The following is a 17,019-nucleotide window of genomic DNA, read 5'->3' as shown; positions in this document are numbered from 1 at the left end:
TATTAGCATGGGAACCCAACAGAATGTACAACTCTGATTACCAAACACATTCTAGAAAAATTCCCTTGTTTAGCTCATATTAAGAAAAATGTGCAAGACACCAATTTTTTTTTGATGTGTCCAAACCTTCAAAGGTTTAAGGCACAAAAATATCCAGAGCAGGAACATTTTTAGATATTGACTCAGTCCTCACACTAGACCCATGTGGCACCCACAGGTGCCATATCTGGAGGCACCCACAGGTGAAACAGAGCAGCCCAGAGAAGAACAATCCAGGCAAGTCCTCATGTGGGATCATATCTGAGAAGTCTTTTTTTCTGTGTCTGTGTGTAGGGCATAGGAATTACAGGGAATCTGCAATGATAGGAACAGAATATTCCAAGTGGAATCTGTGGTAGAACTTTCATATTTGTGTCACTGGACATGACTGGTAGGGTGGATACTTAAGTTCTGGGTACTAGATTTTTCTACTCAAATGTACATCCAAGGACATAATTCTGTAATGCAGTGTCACCAACATATTGAGGCCTATGCATATATTTATAAATAACTAATCTGGGTATAAAAATACTCACTGGGGATTGTCCCTGTGAAATTAGCCAGGATGGTCAGAGTTTATTATTGTCCTACATGTAAGACAATCTCTTCATAGAGTTTCATGCAAATATTCATGGAGTTATTTATTAATTATCCTTGGGGAAAGATCAAGTGCACCAGAAATCCAACACTGATATATATGGTCTAAGTTTATATGAGACATCTGGAGAATGGTCTCAACAGGTGGAAATTGGAGATTGTAAAGATAGATCCAAAACAAATATCCAAGTATAGGGATTTCCCTAAAGCCTTTTCCAGGAATTTACCACTTGTATGACCTACATTCCCATTTCCAAAGAAATATAGACCGTATTACTCTCCCTGGCAAATTAATAGTTGTAAATCTACATAAATGTAGAAATAGAAGAACAAATTTCCCCATAATTTTCAATGTTTACTTGTCACTAAATATTTACTTTCTGTTGCTACTGGTTTTGTTTTAGTTCCCTGGCCCAGGAAGCCCATGTACCTGTCATCTCCACTGTACATCTAGTTCATTTAGAAGGTATAAAAACTAACCTTTCCTAGGAAAGTATTAACACAAAGAGGAGAAAAGTTTGCACAAAGTAATGATGTAAAAGTAGTCCACAGGTTTTTCATCACTGTACCATACCAAAAAACAAATCTCTGTAGCCCCATCTGGTAAGGAGTGTGTCCTCAATGTCTTTATAATATCCCAGTAATAGATTTCATTTGTTGAAGTAGTTCAGTCTGTCGATGCTGGTGGATATGATGTGATTTGTTTGTACCTTTTCATTCACCCATGCTGCATGGACAGTGTTTGTGTCCTAGTGGGCTCCATCAATACCATTGGGCTGTCATAAAAGCGCCACAAATGGGGTTAAACAGAAATGCATTTGGGTTGATTCCAGAGTCTCTATATCCTGGTGTTTCCTGGAATGGTTTTCTTTGAGACCCACTCTTTGATAAGTATATTGCCATCTTCTGACTCTGTTTGCATGCCATTTTTTTCTAAGCTTCTGTGTCCTTACTGATTTTTTATAAGAAGATTAAACTTTACACTAATTAACTGGATTATCATTAATCAAGTATTTAGGGGCCATATATTTCAGTGTAGTCACCAGGTATTTGGAATATCAAAATATGAGATTTCAAATGGTAATATAAACTAGTTGGCTGTTGAAGACAGACTCCCAGAAAAGAGAATACTTAGTGAACGGATATGCACATGCAAAAATTTACTAGTTACATGCAGATTACTTCACAGATGAGCTGCTGAAGTTTCATTGGCACAAGAAATCTCTGACTGTAGCAGCTTCTTCAGCCAGGATTCTCTGGGTTTGGGCATTTAAAAAAGTTATTTTTCTTGTTAATCTCTTGTCCTTTTCATATGTTCTACCAACCTAGATGCCCTTCAGTTGATGAATGGATAAAGAAACTGTGGCATATATATACAATGGAATATTACTCTGCCATGAAGAATGATAAAATTATGGCATTTGCAGGCAAATGGATGAAATTGGAGAATATCATGCTAAGTGAGATAAGCCAATCTCAAAAAACTAAAGGACGAATGATCTCACTGATAAGCGGATGAGGACATATAATGGGGGGTAGGAGAGGTTAGCGTTAGGATTAGGGTTAGGTTTGGGATTAGGGATAATGGAGGAAGGAAGGACTGTATAGATGGAAAAGAGGGGTGGGAGGGGTGGGGGGAGGGAAAAAATAACAATGAATCAAACAACATTACCCTATATAAATTTATGATTACACAAATGGTATGCCTTGACTCCATGTACAAATAGAGAAACATGTATCCCATTTGTTTAAATAAAAAAAAAAAGAATCAAATAGGCCAAAAATAATCTATACTTAACAGACATATGTAGAATATTTTATCCATCAATGACTGAATATATCTTTCTCAAAAGCACTTGGAACATGACATCTCTAGGCCATAGACAAGGAAGAACAAATCAATAACATTGTCAATAGAACCCAGGAAATAAAATCAGACTCCAATTCGATGAATTTGATATTATATAAACATTTTAAAAAATGAATGAAAAAAGTTGGTTCTTTGAAACACTAAATAAATTTGGTAAATTTATTTATCAAATATAGGAAATATAGAAAAGAGAAAAAATGCAAATTTTAAAAATCCATGATGAAAATAACACCACAAGCCCTACTAAAATACAGAGGAAAATCAGAAAGTACTTTGTGTTCTTATACTCCAATATGTTAGAATATTCCTAGATACATGTGACCTAATCAAATTGAATGAGAAGAATATAGAAAATTTGAAGAGAACAAATTTTAATAAGGAAATTGAAGAAGCCATGAAAAACCTACCAAAAAAAAAGTCTAGACTGGATGGATTCTCAACCAAGTTCTACCAGGCTTTTAAAGAAAAACTAACATTAATTCTCCTCAAATTTTTCCACAAAATAGAAAACTAAAAAATATTTTTAAACTAATTCTATGAAACTAGTAGCTTGATACTGAGATCAGACAAAATCATATCAAAGAATGGAAACTTCATGCTGATATACTTTATGATCATAAGTGCAAAAAATTCTTAATAAAATACTGGCAAATTGCAAACAAAAACACATTAAAATTATAGAGCACCATGGTTATCCCAGGGATGTAAGGTTGGATCAACATATGAAAATCAATAAATATTACCCATAATATAAATTGACATAAAGACATGAATGATATGATCATCTCAGTAGATGCAGAAAAGGCTTTTGACAAAATACAGCATCCCCTCAATATTTACAACTTTGGAAAAACTAGGTATAGTTGGAATATTCCTATATATGACAAACCCAAGGCTGACATCATTCTAAATGGAGAAACTTAAATAATTCCCACTAAAAGCAGGAAGAAGACAAGGATGTCCTCAATTACCAATTTTATTCAACATACTCCTTGAAACACTGGCTAAAACAATTAAGCAAAAGATATAATTTAATGTTATATGAGTAGGAAAAAAGAATTCAATGTATTTTTCTTTTGCTATCAACATAATTCTATGTGTAGAAGTCCCCAAAACTCAACTGGCACTATTCTAGAACTCATGAAGATATTCAGAAAAGTAGTAGGATACAAAACTAATACCTATAATTCAATTGAATTTCTATACATTAATAATAAATAAGCTAAAATAGAAATTATGAAAACTCTCCTATTCACAGTAGCCTCCAAAAGAAACTACTTAGGAATCAACATAATTAAAGAAGTGAAGTATCTCTACAATGAAAACCAGTGAACAGAGCTATAGTTTAAAATACAGTTACATCTTGGCAACAAAATAGACACAAAAGCAATGGAACAGAATAAAAGAGATAAACTCCACATAAAAATACTTACCTCCTATTAGACAAAGGTGTTAAAAGTACACTCTGGAGAAAAGATAGCCTTTTCAACAAACCGTGCTAAGAAAACTGAAAATCCATATGTAACAGAATGAAACTTAATCCTTATTTCTCATCCTGCACAACAGTCAACACTAAGTAGATCAAAGACCTAGAAATTTTACCAGAAACACAGCACCTACTAGAAGAGCCATTAAGCTCAGAGCTCCAACACATTGGTATAGGAACTGATTTCCTGAAAAAGACTCTAAAATTAAAATAATAATAATAATAATAAAATAGATGGGATCAAACTAAATACCTTCACGGCAAAAGATGCATGAAGACAGAACCTACAGAATTGGACAAGAATGTTCCTTCCTGAATATGTTGTCAATTTCTAGGATATACACAGAATTCAGAAAGCTTAACACACACACACACACACACACACACACACACACACACAATATCAAAACAAAAAGGGGCAAAGGAACTTAACAGACCCTTCTCAAAGAGTAAATAAAAATGATCAACAAATATTTAGAAAAATGTTCAACATTTCTAGATATTAGAGAAATACAAATTAAAACTATCCTGATATTCTAACTCAGTCCAGTCAGTATAGCAAGTATCAACAATATAAGTAATGCATGTTCAGAAGGATATGGGGAAAACAGAATGCACACACATTACTGGTGGGACTGCAGATTGTTACAACCCCTCTGGAAAGCAATATGGATATTCTTCAAGGGATGAATTCACCACTTAATCCAGTGAAGCCACCATTTAATATTTACCCAAAGGACATTAAGCTCAGCATACTATAGTGACAGCCACATTAATATTTATAGCAGCAAAATTTAAAATAGCTAACTCATGAAACCAACCTAGGTGCTTTTCAATAAATGTATGGATAAAGAAATTGGGCCACATATACACAATGTATTCTTATTCAACTGTAAGAAAGAATGACTCCATGACATTTGCAGTAAATGGATGGATTTGAAGAATATTATGCTAAGTGAATTAAACCAATTCCTGAATCCAAAGGTTGAATTTTTTGCTGATATGTGAAACCACATAAAGTGGTGGAGGGTTAGAAAAGTACATAAGATTAGACAGTAGTGAAAAAAAAGAAGGGAGGGAATAGGAGTAGGAAACAGCAGAATAAGTCTAACTTAATTTTCCTATGTATACATGTAAAAATATATGAATTCCACCATCATGCCCACCCACAAGACAATTGTCATTCTAATTAGAATTAGTATGTCCAATGCTTGTATAAGATCATATAAATGCATTCTACTGTCATGTAGAGCTAAAAAGAACCAATAAAATTAAACAAAAATAACAACTGTTTGAAGAGCTAGATGGTTATCCTGTTATAAACATAATGTATACATGAATCAAAGTTTTATTGCATAAATATAATTTTTATTTTAGATATTAAAATAATTTTAAACTTGAGAAACAAAGCACAAACAACATATCCAAATGGTATTGTTCTTATAAGTACCATCAAATATTTGAACTCATTTTCACTAGTAAATATTTCCTTTAAGTGGTCAACCTCATTACCTTTCAAGTTTTTCTAATCCCACTGGTCCTGGAATAACTAGAGAAATTCTTACATTTTCAGAAAACAGCTCGATCTCAGAACTACTGAATCAGATTTTTCACTTCATTAAATCTCTGATTCATGGTTGTACAATAATATCTGAGAATTTCCTCTATTAATTACCATAAGTTTCTTTTGTGAGAGATATGTAATTTAGGTCATGATATATAAAATTACAAAATCTATATTCTTGGATTGATTTCTGAGTTTTATATTTTATTTCATAAAAGTGGAATTATTATACTGTTTTTGGACTTACATCTCTTTTTCTTCAGAGGTGTATAATAGTATCAGTGAATAAAAGTACATTAATAAATAATTAATGTCATCACCCACATGAGAGTCTACTAACTCTTGTTGCAACTTCTGTTAAATTAAAAACTCTGTGGATGATCAAATAGTCAATATAATATTTGTTTACCTATTCTTATTTCAGAAACTGTTGATTTTCAGGCATGTGACCATTGATTTCGCTTAAGAGTGGGAATGCCTTCAGCCAGTTCATCAAAACTTATATAGAGATGTGATGTTAGAGAATTACAGAAACTTGGTCTTCCTGGGTAAGCATAAGTTTTCTTCACAATTTTTAATTAATCATGATTAATTAATTTTCTTTCCTTGCAGAATATCTTTTGGGAACTTCTCTATAAGAATTTGTTTCTTATAGAGAAGCATTTTTGGTACAGATAAAATGTTAATGACATTTATTTTAGTCTTTAATCTCTCCCTTTCTTGGTAGGCTATACATCTTTAACTTTAGAAAAGTGGTACGGAGACTAATTCAGTGATATAAAATATTGTGGCCTGACAAATCAGAAGACACAGTTGAGAGACCCAAAAGTCAAGGAGGAAGTCAAACTTCAAAATGTTGATGGAGAAGTTACCTAGCAGAAAAGATTTTTCAGAAGCTTAGGTTTATTTCTTGTGTTATCATTGAACATGCTCTGCCCTATGTTTATCATGTTTTCAATTTTTAAAAAATCTTCCGTTTGTCTCCAGTGATGTCTAAGTTTATTTAAACTAACCACCAAAACTCCCCGTTGCTAGTGAGTGGCAGCATGATCTGAAAGATCTTCTGTTATTTGTGGGTCTCCAGGTGGTATGTGCACATTTTTGGAGAATTCTAGGTCAACACACTGCAATATTGTAAAGCAGTTTAATAGTTTATATATTTGTTTATTAAAATTCCCTTATCTGTGCTCTCTATAAATACTTGTAAAAGATTTTCTGTGAAATGAAAGTCAAGATTCACAGTAAATGCTCTTTTGTGGTCTGTAGTGATAGTTGCAAATTGTAGTTCTATGAAACTGGTAAAAAAATGTCTATGGTTATATATAAATTGTTGAATAAGTTTTCCTTTCTTTTTTTCTTTCATTTTATAGAGTAGGTTTCATGCTGTAGAATAGATTTCCTCCCTTCACATAATACTGTTTTATTTTTTGTAGATTTTGAGTACATGGCAATTTCCATTATTCACAAATTAGTACAATATTGAAATTAAGGTATGCATGATTGTTGTTTCTATTGCCAAAAAATTATATTGTCTTTTCCTTGTTTCTATAAATATTACACCTGAGTTTTATATTTTATCCAGATATTTTTTATCCTGCCTATGTACATAGTAATGTAAATTTTTCATATGTTAATGTAATCCAAGGGTACTCTATTATTGAGCTGCATTCTCAATCCCTTTCTATTTATAATTTCAGAGAGTTTGTCATAAAGTTATTGAGGGTGACCTTGAAAATAAAGTCTCCCTGCCTCAGAATTACACTAGTAATTTTGAAACATATGGATGCCCTTTATCAATATATTCATGAATTTTTTCTTATTTATAGGATAAAGACCATAGCATTTTAAAGGTAGTTTTCAAACATTTTATAATTCTTTTTATTTGTACGTGCTGTTTGAAATTTTGTGATCAAAACCAGAAAAACAATACTTGCTCTCCCCACCATATTATGTATACTGTTCAGCAATGTTAACTCAAATGGTCATCTAATATATCTTTAGAATGTTGACATCTCAAAAAAATCACTAAATCAATTCCCATGTAAACAAGTGCTCATTTCTGTCTTCTTCCATCACTAATGTCATTCTCATTTCTGTTCAGAATGATTTTTTGCTCTTTTTTTTGATGTCATATAAGTAGAGTTCTGCCATATTTTCCTTTGTGGTAGTGACATATTTCAGTTATCATAATGTACTGAAGATTTATCCTGATTAGAGATTTTGCAAAAATGTATTACTTTTTTAACTTAAAAAGTATTCTGTAGTTTCTTTATTCCAAATTACTCCATTCACTCATTTCAAGGAATATTTGGCTTGCTTTCCTATGGTAGCTCTGTTGAATAATACTGTAACAAACATTGGTCTTCAAATGTCTGTCTCTGCATAAAATAGCATTAGGAGTTTGAAAGGGATTTACATGGAGTCTCCAGATATCTTTTTTAATTTTTATTTTTTTATTGTAAACAAAAGGGATACATGTTGTTTGTACATGGAATAAAGGCATACCATTTGTGTAATCATAAATTTACATAGGGTAATGTTGTTTGATTCATTCTGTTATTTTTTCCTCCTCCCCCACCACTCCCACCCCTCTCACCCCTCTTTTCCCTCTATACAGTCCTTCCTTCCTCCATTCTTGCCACCCTCCTTAACCCTAACCATAAACCTAACCCTAACCCTAACGCTAATCCCTCCCACCCCCATTATATGTCCTCATCCGCTTATCAGCGAGATCATTTGTCCTTTGGTTTTTTGAGATTGGCTTATCTCACTTAGCATGATATTCTCCAATTTCATCCATTTTCCTGCAAATGCCATGATTTTATCATTCTTCATGGCAGAGTAATATTCCATTGTATATATATGCCACAGTTACTTTTTCCATTCATCAATTGAAGGACATCTAGGTTGGTTCCAGATATCTTGAGGAGTACAAAGGTCTTTTAATTTAATCTTTCAATCCTGGAAAAGAATCATGTTCAAGAGTGTTCAATCAATTGCCACATGTGTGTGGTTTTTTGACCATCCTTTCCACTTTTTAACTTCTAACTTTATTCTTTTTTGATCATAAAATGATTTTAATATTTACATACCTATTAACCTTTGGTTTGTTCCTTTCCTGTTGGTTGATCCACTATAATATTTCATATGCTATTGAGAACAATTATTATATAAGAATATTTGCTTAAAATATTTACAGTCTTCTGTTTTTTGATTACCATTTTGTTTGACTTTCTTTACACCTTTCTGGATTGGTGTCCCCTAGTATTAAGGAATTTCTTTCTATTTCTTTATTTTCTTCAATCAATCTTAACTATTTATATGTTGGAGGTATGATGTAAGTTGAAACTATATCTATTCTTATTGCAGTATTCTAGGTAAAGTTCTTTTTTCATATAATATTCTATTTTGCCTCTTTTCAGTTTTTTTAAATTTAAAATATATTTTATCTCATGTAACTTCTTGCTTTACACTGTTTTCTATATCATAATTGGGACACCCCAGTTTCTTTTTTTGTTGTTGTTGTTAACTTTTTTATGGACACTCTTCTATTCTTTTGCTTTCATTCTACGTGTTTCCTTAGATATAGAGTTCCCAGTAGATTGCATATATTTGTATTTATTTTAGATTTATTATTTTTCTTTTTAGAAAATTTATTTGTTCTTTTTAGATATACATGACAGTAGTATGTATTTTGACATGTTTACATACATGGAGTATAACTTCCTATGTTTGGGGTTGTATACAATGTGGAGTTACACTGCTTGTGTGTTACTGTATGAACATAGAAAAGTTATGTCTAATTAATTTTATTGCCTTCCTTATACCCATTTTTACTTCCTTCCCTTAATTCTGCTTTGTCTAATTCAATGAAATTTTGTTCTACACTCCCCCACCTCATTGTGTTTAGCCTCCACATATTGGAGAGAATATTCAGATTTATGAAGTGATATTTTACTACCTCTACATTTAACATTCACCAGGCACTTCTAAACATCTAGACACACTAGATGTTTCAATTAAAAACTCAATTTGTCTACTACGTACATTCAGTCTTGAAGAAACTGCACACATTTCACAAGAGTTCTAATTTAAAAAGTCTTCAAAATATGAGCATTCTGGTTTTCAACAACCAAGTGTGCTATAATGCTCTAATTTTAAGAAGAAAATTCTTTATAGAAATTTGAACAAAACATATAAATTTGTTTACTAATTCTACTTTTATCATACACTGGCAACCTATTTAACATCTAGAAAAACTAGATGTAGATTATGACTCATTTGTCCTTTATATACACTATATAGAGAGCAAAGTAAAACAAAAACCATAAACATAGGAACAATGGTTACTTGTGTCTCATTGTAAGCACACTGGCATGGTGCTGAAGAGAACCAGAATACAATACTTATTACTCAACAGGAATTTTTGTTATTGTCCTCTACAAAACATTTCATAGAATTTTTTAAAAACAGTAATTTACAAAATGTGTTATATTTTACCACTTCTACTGTTAACATTAGCATATCTAAAAAGTTGACATTTCCAAAAAACATACTTAGCACTGTCAAATATATATACAGGAATGAGTGGCAAAATTCATAACCAAGCAATGCTTATAATATAAAAGATGTCTTTAAAACATAAACAGTCTGACCCAGGATCCTCCCTTCTCATACTTAATCTTGCTCATGTCCTCTAGCCCCCTGAATAAACTTGGACAATGTCACTCCTAGAGGTGATCTAGCAATTTCATTTCAAAGTCCTTCCAGAAGACATTTCTGACTTTTTAAAACAAATGTGTATTTATATAACATTATATTTTAACTGTAACATGTATGAACAACCACTTTTGCAGAAGCAGCAAAAGTTTTACAGGGTTTGGGGGCAAGTTTGGAGCAGATTTTTTATATTACATATACACAGGCCTTCTACAAATACCCAGTAATTCTTCCTGAAGGGTGTTGGACATTTCCAAGTGGTCAAATAGTTTGTTACCCTGCAGTGTCTCTATTTCGTAGAACAAACACCAACTGTCCAAAGGTGCTCACTTTTTCACCTTGGCACGGACTTTTTCCTCCATGCTGCTTGACAAGGTGCGAACATGGGGAAGGGCTTGGCAAGGCCACCATTCCAGGAAATTGCAACTGTCATCTCTCCTAGGAATTGGGTGTTTTCTTGTAATTATCATACTTATAACTATGCAACTGCAAATCATATTTCCTGGAGTGTTGTGATAAGAATTTTAACCTCAATGGGTTTTCAGAGCTTGGGGGAGGATGAGGAATGCTTTAAAGGATGTACAAATATCACACATAAGTTTAAAAGTTCTGTTTGAGCAGTTCTTCAGAAAATTACATTTAGAGGAACTGCTTGCTTCTATGCTGATCACACCTGCCCCAATTAATGCTTTACCAGCAAAATAGCGTGACAAACAAAACAGAAGACTTGTTCCCACAGTTCAAGGACTGCCCTACTTAGTTTACAAGATTGGGGGACATTTGTGGTATCCATCTAGAGGGAAACAAGCAATAAGTATAAGGATCCACCTCTCACACATCCACCTCTTCCCTATACAGCAGTGTACAATGAAAATGGTGAATGCATAATTAATATTAATGGTAAATGGACAAATGTCCAATGTTTGTCTTTCCTTCAAAGGTGTGGAGGCCAAGTGCCACCCAGAAAATGTAGAACTAAAGAACAAAGAAACAGCATACAAAAACATCTAGAAAAAATATCTTAAGATCAAATTCCCTCATTGCATATTAACTGATTATGAGTAGTTTATGCTGGCTTAGGTTTCACATATGTATTACAATAGGTAGAGGATAAATCAATGACATAAAGAATAATAGGATAAAATTAGGTACTCAAACTGATTGTTTGGCAATAAAATAACCTAACTTAGTCTTAGCTGAGTTTGTTTAAGTACTAGAGTAGACCTTTAAGGTTAAATCAAAACAATAATATGAGTTAAAGATTAAGTGCATGCTTTGCTTAGCAATTTGGCAAATTTAACTTAAAATAAAATAGAGTCATTATGCTAACAATAGATCTGACACCAAAGGGTAAATAAAGGCCAGTAGGAGGAAAACAGAAAAATATCTTTCACTGTAATAGGCTTATGTGAGCAACTTTAAATAAATATAGGAAATTAACCTTAATGTACCCAACTGTGTGTTAGACACCTGCTGGAAAGTATGGTCAGTGACGAATTTTGAGGTAATTTCTCTATAACTTGTATCTTGTTTAATACTGCTCTACTTAATACTATAAAACAAGAGCTAAAATAAATCTGAGCAGCACTTGCTTCAAGTTGCTCCAGGGATTGGTGATGTTCCTCTGTGCCAACTGCACCCATTCTTCAGGGAACCTGTGAGTTGCTTGGGCTGGCTCCCAGCACCACCTGGCACCTGCACAGCTTCTCTCACCTTCTGGGATGGATGAGACATTTGCCTTCTCAGGACAAGGTGTTGTCGAATGGAGCATGCGCAGAGTGAACATGGAGGGCCCTAGTCTGTGCTGATTGGCCAAACTTCCTGTCATCCATTGGCCCCCTGCTAGACTTGGCACTTTTGCTTGGCCACCGTTATTGAAATACCATGCCCCCACCACACAATGGTGCCATTTTCTCAGTGCAAGTTTTGGATAGGGTGTACAGGATTGGGCCAGGAGATTGATAGCAAAGGATTCCTGTGTCTGAGGTCAGAAAGATCAACGCCATTATCAGGTCATGCAGGCAGAGCTTCCAAACATTCACAGCCTAGGACAACAAGTGGGCAGTCACAGTGGGAATTCTGGGGTCTGAAGGGTGGATTTTTACCTTTCCCTGGAACCCCCATCTTACCCAGAAGCCTTGGGCTGGAGGGCCAGAGGAGGCTCCTAGGAGCTCCATTTCTTGACTCTCTCTCTCTCTGCCAGAATTCACTGGCACTTTCTTCTTTTATATTTAATTTTGTTAGTCAAGTTGTTTTCATTTGTTTTATAATAATTCATTAATAATCAAATACAACTTTAAAAGTAAAGAACTCACTACTACTTTGTAAGTTGTTTTCTATATTATAATTTTTTTCCATAATTTGCTTAATGGTATAATGTGTGATCCATTGCTATTCATGGTGGTAGGCTTTGATTTCTCTCACACTTCCCTTCATATATTTTTATTCCCATTTCCCTTTATATGTTCTATAGGTTTTTAATTTTTCAAAGGATCTCACTAAGTTGCTAAGACTGGCTTTGAACTGATGATCTTCCTTACACAATATCCCCCATGTTAGGATCATAAGATTTGCACACCATTTCTGCCTCTCAGAAAAGTTTTTGTAAGGATGTCTTCACATACAGAATATCTGCCTATTTACATTAACAAGTTTTCTCTGAATTTAGTTCACTAAATTTCCTTGAAATTGTTATTTAGCATTCTTTGGGTAATTCATAACTCTCACTTATCTAATGTTTGATTACTAATATTTTTGTTTGTTACTTTAATTAAAACCAGATTTTATTTATCTTTAGGCTCTGTACTAATTTTAATTGACTAGTCTATAAAAAAAGTCAACAGTAGATTATAGAATCATTTGAGAAAAACAGTATGGAAGATTGTAAATAAATAAAAAAGTAGTCAAGTACAGTTTAAAACTTTTTCCGCAATCCCACAGTGCTGGTGACTCGAACCCGGGCCTCCAGCATATGAGTCAGGCACTCTACGTGATGGGCTATATCACCAGCACTAGTTTAAAGCTACATGCTTGAAATATCAGGTAATTGAGGGCATGCAAAAGAATTCCAAGTTTGAGGCAAGTCACAGAAATTTAGAAACAAAATGTCTCAAACAATTTTAAAATGGCTTGTGTTGTAGTTCGGTGGTATAGCACTCTTGAGTTTAATCCCAAGCACCACATATTTAAAAAAAATAAAAGTAGAATGACCTCATCATGATCCAGCAATGATAGTATGAAATGTGCATCCATAGGAGATTCAATCAGCATGTTGAATATATAACCTCAGCATTGTGTTCAGTGCAAACATCGTTCTCAATATTCAAGTTTTAGAATAAACCAGTGTGCCCATTAATGATTGAATGAGTAAAAACATGGTATTTATATGCTATTACTGTTTAGGTATAAATATATACTGCCATTTAACATGATATGGGATTAATATGCAGAACTTTGCACTATGTGAAATTCAGCAGTCAGTTGCAAGAGCATCTGATTCACATGTGAAAGTTAGAAGTTCAGAGTTGTGGCCAGTAGATATTGTGTTTTGTGTAGTGTTGGCATGTTGCTATTCAGAGAACAAAATTTTATTTCAATGGGCAAAGTGTGGTCAAGAGTTTTGTGTTCCACATGGTGACTGCTATGTAATATGTTCTTGATAAATACTAATAGAATAAGTGCAACATTTGTAAGCACAAAACTGATAATTATACAAAATAATGCTCATGTTATTATCATTACATTTGTCATTTCACTATGTATAAATACATTAAAAACCATGATATAATTAGTAAATATACATAGTTGAATTTGTCAATGAAACAAGCAAATAACACAAACATTAAAAAATCAATTTATTAGTCTTGATTTCCATGTGTTGGCTTAATTCATGTAATATTGACATAGACTCTGCGAGGGTTTTAGTGCCTCTCAAACTTGTTTGGATGCATTCTATATATTTGTGTATAATTTTCTCACTAAAATTTTGTTCATATTGGTTCTTAAGATTCCCTACCTTTTTTAAACTTCTTGAATATCCATTGTATTAGCATTCAAAACCTACCTGTTAGTTCCAGATCTCTGTGTCTTGGTAGACAGAAACCAGTTTTCACACAATCTTCAAAAAGCCAGAAATGTTTATGTATGTTTAATATTTCCTTTATTCTACTGAGAGTGAAGGTAGTGTGTAGATTTTTTTTTCCTAATTGCTTCATTAGGGAGCAGGAAAGGCTGTGGTTAATAAAAGTAAGATACAGTCTTTTCCTCTACTATATTGCTCTCCCTAGTAATGTTCTTATCTTGGATACTGTGCTCTCTACAATAATTTGGGTAATTTTTACAACATAGTTGTACATTTTTATATAAGTTTCTATAGTAATGATGGCCATGGATTTATTAATCTAGTACATGAATGAGGTCCTGAGGTTGTTAACATTGGTATAATTTCCTATGCTATACATGGAAAATATATTTATCCAAGTCTACCAAGTATTATTTTAAATTTTCATTCATTTCAGCAATGACTTCTCATAATACCAAAGAAATTTCACCAGATCAGGAAAGAAGACATATATTTTAAAAAGTAATTAATGGAAAACATAGAAGTTGTGACCCTGACTATTTACAACACAGGACAATATGAAAAAGTTAAGTGAGAGTGAATATCACAGATCATATTATCAAAAATCAGGTCTTATTCACCAGCAGAGAATTTATACTGGAGAAAAACCCTACAAAATATAGCATATGACAAAAGTTTTAATGAAAAATCGCATGTTATTTGCCATCAGAGAATTTATACTGGAGAGAAGCCATACCAATGTGAAGAATGTGGTAAAGCATTCAATGCAAATTCACACCTTATTCACCATCAGAGAATTTATACTAGAGAGAAGCCTTATTGTTTTTTGAATTACCAAATTTCATACCTGTGAAATCATTTCTCATGAAGACTCATGCTTTGCTGTAATCAGAGTGACCAAAGCCTAGATAGGTCTAATGACTGGATTATTTGCTTCAAAGATGGTCCTTAGTATCTAGTAGTCTTTATTCAGTCTGTAAGTCTCACCTCTGTACTAGGCTCTAAAGAGCAATAAAAGGCATCACTCTTTAGGGCTTGTGGTCTAGTGAAGTGGGCTATAGCTGCCTCACAGCAGTTCATCTTGTGTACTCTTGTATTAAAAAAAATTTACGGAGGTGTTATCTACCTACCATGAAATTCATTTGTGAAGTGTCAGTTCCAGTTCTAGGGCATTAACACATCCACAGTTTGGCACCTACACCACTGTCAATCAGAAATTTTTTTTACTCTGAAAGTAAACCATGTACACACTTGTGGTCATTCCCATTTTTAACTCTTCTCTAGCTCCAGAAATCATGAAGCTTTGTCTTAATTATTTGTCCATTAACACTTAATACAGAAGTAATATACAGTGCATGGCATTTTGACAACATTCATGATCTTAAGTCAGCTCTTTTTCTTTCCTCTTGTCTTTTGCTGAGCATAATTATACTTCACTGAGTGATTTTATTGGTGATTTTCTGGTCTGAGTTCTTTGGAATAATGAAAGAACACTCTTTCGTTCAACAGGCATTTTTCAGATGCCTCATTTTTGCCACATTCTACTGGTTTCTATTCTCAGGACAGGATCAGAGAAGCCCTGTCCAAGGATAAAACATTTCAACCAAAATTTGAAAGAGGACCCAGTGACAAAATGAGATGGGACTAAATATTGGGCACAGCATTTGGAGGTCAGGTCAACAGAAATCTGGTAAGTTCCAAGGCCTCAAAGAAAGCCAGAGTGGCTGCACTACTAATAGGAGGGTGGTACATGTGAGATGAGCAGAGTTGTAGTCACCTGGGACTTTTTTGTGGGAAACATGTTTGGATTTTTCCGTGTGCAGTGCTATGATCTAATTTTGTTTAAGAAGACCTGGCCACTCTTTCAATAATGGAAAGCAAGGGTCAAATTGGAACAGAATACTTGGTAAGCTTCTGCACATGTCCTGTCCATTGGCACTGGAAGCCTTGGTTAAGACAGGGTAGAAGAAATGAAGTAGGGTGGACAAATAAAAAAAGTCAGGAGGAGAATGTCAGTTCTTGAAGATAGGTTGAATTTAAAGTGGAGTCAGGGCCTGATTTGAGCTTTTTGGTAAACTTTTTTTATAGTTAAGAAAGCAGGATTCAAATGGCTTTGACACATATGAAAACCCTAGGCAGAAAGATTGGATATTTGCATACACACAGGTCTGGAGCTCACAGGAAACCTGGAACTGGATAAGCAGAGTGGGAGTCATCATTGTGCAGGGAGTACTTGAAACCATGTTAATGGACAAGCTCTTCAAGGGGGAGATTCTACTGAGAAGAGATGCAAGCCTAATAATCTACAATATTTATAGAAAAACAGAGATAAGATGCCACAGGAGTGCCACCCGCGAGGAGGCATCAGGGGAGCCTGTTGGCATGCAGCGACCAGGAAGCAGACTTTTCAGCCAATTCCAGCTTTGTTGAGGAGACATGAGTCAATAGGAAGTGAATTCAGTATAAAAGAAATGAATAAGAGATCAGCAAAGCAGAGGCAGAGTTTGGGAGGCATGAGGAAAAAAAGCGATAAGAGAGCAGGGGCCTGGGAAGCCTATCTTTAGAGCGTTTATCATCTTTGGGTAAAACCTGAACATAACAAACTCATCTCTATAGCCTGGTTGGGAAGAGGTCCAGCTTTACCCTCAATAAAGTTATAAATT

Source organism: Sciurus vulgaris (assembly GCF_902686455.1).
Source record: "Sciurus vulgaris genome assembly, chromosome: 13".
NCBI classification, from domain to species: domain Eukaryota; kingdom Metazoa; phylum Chordata; class Mammalia; order Rodentia; family Sciuridae; genus Sciurus; species Sciurus vulgaris.
The sequence above is the reverse complement of the archived record's forward strand: the minus strand, read 5'-3'. Positions refer to the sequence as shown.